This window comes from Dermacentor variabilis, chromosome 9 (assembly GCF_050947875.1).
Source record: "Dermacentor variabilis isolate Ectoservices chromosome 9, ASM5094787v1, whole genome shotgun sequence".
NCBI classification, from domain to species: Eukaryota; Metazoa; Arthropoda; class Arachnida; order Ixodida; family Ixodidae; genus Dermacentor; species Dermacentor variabilis.
In genome coordinates this window covers 112411045-112417044 of record NC_134576.1, presented here as the reverse complement: position 1 = coordinate 112417044, position 6000 = coordinate 112411045, and positions in this window count along the sequence as shown.

Here is a 6000-nt window from a genome sequence, read left to right as displayed (position 1 = left end):
TCTGTCTGTCTGTCTGTCTGTCTGTCTGTCTGTCTGTCTGTCTGTCTGTCTGTCTGTCTGTCTGTCTGTCTGTCTGTCTGTCTGTCTGTCTGTCTGTCTGTCTGTCTGTCTGTCTGTCTGTCTGTCTGTCTGTCTGTCTGTCTGTCTGTCTGTCTGTCTGTCTGTCTGTCTGTCTGTCTGTCTGTCTGTCTGTCTGTCTGTCTGTCTGTCTGTCTGTCTGTCTGTCTGTCTGTCTGTCTGTCTGTCTGTCTGTCTGTCTGTCTGTCTGTCTGTCTGTCTGTCTGTCTGTCTGTCTGTCTGTCTGTCTGTCTGTCTGTCTGTCTGTCTGTCTGTCTGTCTGTCTGTCTGTCTGTCTGTCTGTCTGTCTGTCTGTCTGTCTGTCTGTCTGTCTGTCTGTCTGTCTGTCTGTCTGTCTGTCTGTCTGTCTGTCTGTCTGTCTGTCTGTCTGTCTGTCTGTCTGTCTGTCTGTCTGTCTGTCTGTCTGTCTGTCTGTCTGTCTGTCTGTCTGTCTGTCTGTCTGTCTGTCTGTCTGTCTGTCTGTCTGTCTGTCTGTCTGTCTGTCTGTCTGTCTGTCTGTCTGTCTGTCTGTCTGTCTGTCTGTCTGTCTGTCTGTCTGTCACAAATCTGTTTCGACCAAGTCCATGATACGGTAGCCTAATATATTCACGTGGCACTTCTAAAATGCGATGGCTGCGTCGGACGTTCGTGTCAGGAAATCACCGATGGGTGAGTTATCAGTTCCTCGCTTGCGCTGTGAAGAGCGCCTTCCTGAGTCTTGTGAGCAGTGTTCAAGCACTACAGCACAGCGCTCACCTTCAGCCCACACATTGGGCAATGTTTCAGTGTTTGCCACAGATTGGACAAACTTTATTACACGTCCTGCGGAATGTACGTCAGCGCGAGTGGGCGTATTCCACGCAGGGACCGACAGGGAGTACCTAGCGGCCGCCGCAAGCGCCTTCTGGACGGCCCTGTCACCACAGTTGTCTCAAGAAAGAAACGAGGGAAGAATACCAAAGAAAATTTCGAAAATCAATTCTTAGTGAAGACAGGCAACTTGTGAAAAGCTAAAGAGAACACATAGAAAGAACTAGACCAGCTCGTACGCTGCACTATATTTTTGCGATGTGCGAATGTAACGTTAAGGTAATCGGAAAAGCTTTATGAATTGCTCAATGACATTCGCGATGCAGTAACTGGTAACCATAATCAATTACATTTTTGTAACTGTAGCTACGATTGTAATCGGTTACCTTTCTTCTTGAAGGTGTACAAATCTGTGAGTTGGCTATTGTTTGGGTACGGCTTCTAAATAGGTACTTCTAGCCAGAGGTTTTCGTTTCAAACAAAGGTTCAGCGCAAGAGTATTTATTTCGTTTTTTTCGTTTCGCAACCGTGAGCAGTTTTCTACAGGAGAGTGGAAGTACGTAAAGATAATTCGGTACGTTAGGCCTGGTCTCTGATTGTCGATGCCAATTCCGGAGCTTACCATGAGACCCGTGCTATCCATAGCTCTGACCAGTTCCCTGGCAAAGCCAAAGCCCAGGCCTCCGTGATCCACGGCGGCTGTTCCTTGGGCGTAGAAGATCGGCCTCGCCAACGCCGTCACGGCGATAGACACCGTGTTGAGCAGGTAGTCGTAGGCGAACAATGGCAGCAAGAAGTTTGGTCGCAGTGCCAACGCGTGCGAGTAGCGAGGTTGCTCGGCCAGCTGCCGGAGTCGCTCGTGCCCGTGCAGCCAGTATTCGGCGAGCGTGTCCTTGTGCGGCGCGAAGGTGGCGTACATTTCGTTGAGGCCACGCCACGTGAGCAGCGAGTCCGGAGGCCAGAGAGATACGCGAGTGTTATTCAGCTTCTCGACGACGGCCATGACTGACGGGTCATTTACCCGCGACAGCTGGCTGACGCCGTTGACGGCCGCGTTGATGATGTGGGTCAAGGTGCGGTTCACTTGCATTCGTGCCTGAAGGGTGTTGAAGGTATGCCCCATGTTCGAGGATAAATAAAAAAGTAAAGACAATTTAAGATAACACCTTTATTTTGGCGCAGGAAGGAAATAAAAGTACGCATCAGTTTTCCACATATGCCCCATACACTGCTTTCAACTTTCGGTATAGTGCAATGATCTTGTTTACCCATCCACAACGAAGATGTTTGGTTGCTCACGAAGCCAGATTTGCACCGATTACTGGACATCGTCAACTGAATCGAACCAGCGACTGGCAGCGCCTTGATCAAATGACCAAAGATGCGGTAATTTGAAACCACCAGTTCAGTGTTGTACGGAGGATAGGGAAGCGCTAGCAGCCGACGGTGCATGTCACCAGCTTTGACGGCCCTGCGTCCACAGAAAATGCACTACGGTGCGCAGTTTGACAATGGTGCAGTGCTGGAGTCATGCATGCATACGTGCGACGATTTTCCTCCACAATTCTCAACTAAGTGCTGCGCTGTTCAATGCTCCGACTTCCACGACCCTACAAATATGCACGTGGTAACATCACACACACCCCTGTCTTTGCTTATTCTCGTTAAATACAAAATAACCTTTAGTTTCATTTTATTTATCCTCGTAGATCACGTCATCTCTTTGCAGGTGACGACTCCACATTAATTCGAAAGCTTTCTTTATTAACTTATTATCGACTGTCAAACATCAGTGTACATGCAAAGAACATTGTATTATGTGCGTTTGCTTCATTTAGTGCGTCCTGCCCAATTCTTTTATTCCAGGAACCTAATTGCAGTCTATAGCTTAGAGCATTCTAGACGGGAGAGTAGCATGTGCAATAACCTAAACATTTATAATAATCACACTTTTTGTACAGGGAGAAATTCACCCCCTAATGAAACTACATGTCGAATGACTCTGTTCCTGGAAAAGCTCAACCAACAATGAAACTCTTATCAACTTTATTCAGCTGCAACTGCCGCTCTGTAATGAATTTACGTGCATTTTCAAAAGCTTCATAGCCTGCGAGATAGCCTGAATTGAATCTGACAAGCTACAAACGCCAAGTAACTTACTTCATCGGAAAATATGATTAGAATAAAAGGAACTCAGGAAGGGAACACTCATGTACTCCTAGAAGAGAAGCCACAGTTGTCCAAGAACATATAAGATGCTTCGGGGATTTTTGGTTTGGACAAGGTTGTAATATGCTGGAAGGAAGCAACTAATGCTGGTAGTTTTTCACATATATACTGCTGCCAAAAGTGGATTTCTCTATTACACATATTAAAATATCCCTACACACTTATAGGTCAAATACACCTCGTAGCCGCGAAGTACGCCGACGTCTTAATATGGCTGCCTCTTGAAAAAGATTACCTGAGTTTGTGCGATTCGATTTTCCCACGAATATGGCTAATAGGAATGGGCAAGGCGTTGAGTGGTATATTATTGCACTGGCGCACTTTTGTAGTTGCGTCGAGAAAAGAGACTCCTCTACTCTCCCCCCCCCCCCCCACCACACGCACCGTCATTTACATGGCAGCGACATGCCAGTTGGACTGACGACAGAAAATATCGTGCATCAACAAGATCATTGTCGTAGCATAGTAGTAGTTTACCACATGAGTGGATTGTGCATAAGCGCCTCGAGGTTCATGGAAGTTTAGAAGGTTAATTCGAGGTTAATTCGGCGATATTGGTTAAGACTGCGCTGTTAAATATTTCGCCAACTTAGAGCAGTCGGCAATGAGTTCAAAACTGTACCAATTGCTCAAGACGTTTTCTGCAATATTGTATCGGTCTGTTTTAGCCCAACCACTTGAGGGGTACAACACTTCATGGATCTTTTTTTTTGCATTTATTCTTTCACTTCACTCTCGACACAAGTGCACGTGTGTTAGACGTTCCATAGAAAGACTTGTGAAGTGTCTAGCCAACAAATAAAACCAAGGCTGACCTGTGGCGTCAGGTGCGTCGCCACGTAGACTGACGCCATGAGAACACCGTACAATGCTTCGACTTCGGTGGCACAGAAGATTGGCCTGTTTTCCACGCCCTTATCCTGATCACCAAACTTGTTCTTCAATAGGGCAATGTCACCTAGTGGCGCGAACACCTGCACGTTGAATGATCCATGAATTAAATCTATTGATCTTTTTTTTTTGTGAGAGAAAGTGCTCACAGACGTACTAACAAGAAATTAGCATAGAAAAACATGGACACTTGCATTGATATCTCGCGTTCACTCGTCAGCTGGTGATGTCGTATATTACTTTTTTTTATAGCTAACCTGTATATGGCTGGCATCTCGCGATTTGATTGTCTCTGCAGCTAAATACTCAACCAATCACAACTGGAGGCGCGCGCCGCGGGTACTGCTTTCCTGCACCACCAGATGGCGCTCGTCTCCGCGCATGCACGGCAGCGGTGCTGCCGGCCACATGGTGGAAAGGAAAAAATAACCAGAAGGCACATCGTCGCGCATAGTATTCGCGGCAAGCGTTTCCCGGTAAAGATTACGGTTGCATAAGCTGCAGTTGCCGGAAACGGCAACTGCAGCATACGAAGCAGGGGGTGGCGTAAGAACACTTTCTAATGTAAAAGGATAACCCACTTAGCAACTGATTTCGCTTTTCTTTCGGATATTACTACGCCAAGAACACGCATAGTTGGGACTCCCGAAGAGCAGCGTAAACACCGTGAACCGTGACGGGAACAGCAACGTCAATATGCAGAACGGCCTCATGCTCAGGCTAGACTGGACACAGCGGTTCCTGCCCAAAGCAAACCACGCACAGTTAGGACGCCTAAAGAGCAGCGCGAATATGATGGGTAACAAAAGGAACAGCAGCGTTAATATGCCCAATGGTGTCGTTCTTAGGCTCGCCAGGACCCAGCACAAAGCTACGTCACATTGTTTGATCGGATCGCGTGATGTCACAGCTTCGTTGGCGAATAACCTTTACAGCATTCAATGGAGCCCATATTATAGTTCGTCCTTTGGAGTTTTCATGCATGCGGGGAAATTGCAAGGCTGATTTGCGCTATCATTTTCTGGTGACCTGTTCGTTGCCTGATGGCCCACTGTGCTCTCCTGAGAAAGTGGTCACCAAGTTTTACTGCAAATGCGTGTTGAAGCACACAAAATAAATGTGGTTGCTGTTGCTTGCTGTTCTCTGGTTTGACATGCGGTACCGACCACATCCTCACACGAAAACCAGTTTCTTTAATTTTCTATATATCTGCTTTTCTTTTTTCAAGAACAATTTCGCTTTGCAGCATTGTTCTAAAAGAAGTTTAAACCTGCCCGACAGGCAACGTTACCTTGAACATCACTGTTAAATAATTACATATTGCGCCTATATGAGGCGCATTGGGTACATGAAAGTTTAGAAGTAAGTATTCGCTTCAGGAATTCACGACCAGTCAATTGTGTCTGTTTTCACACCAATAAACAAGATGTAAGAGGCCGGAAGCACGGGAAAAGAAACAGGTGCCAAACTCGCCGGGACTTATGGAGGAAGGAAGACGGTTGGAGGGAGTGTACCGTACTGCAACTGAAGTCAAACCTGGTGGCCCAACACGTGATCAGACGTCAAATTGCGCGGTTGGTTTTAGTGTTCCCGGTCTCCCATGAGAGCCACGGCAGGGCAACCGAACAAACGCGCACCGAATGAAAACTACTGGCGTAGCTACTACTGGGAACCAAACGCCTCGGCAAATCTCGCTTCTTACTCCGTGATCCCGCCGCAAGAGGTCCCCCGTTGTGCCACCAGTGTGGCTTCATGGAGCGTTCGCTTGCCAAGGCTGGCTGCGTGAGGTAATGCTCACTCCTATAGTTTTTCTCCCAGCATCACGGGACTAGACAGCGTAGCAATGCAAGTGCAGAAGTTCCACCTCTGCGGTTTCTCTGTCATAGCCAAGAAATTTAGTCCTCGAAAATATAAGTACACTGTAGTCGGTTGCAACCTAACGAACAATAAGTTTACTGAAAAGGTTTGCGCGAGGACACGAGGACAAGCCGAGAAGAGACAAGGACAAGCGCT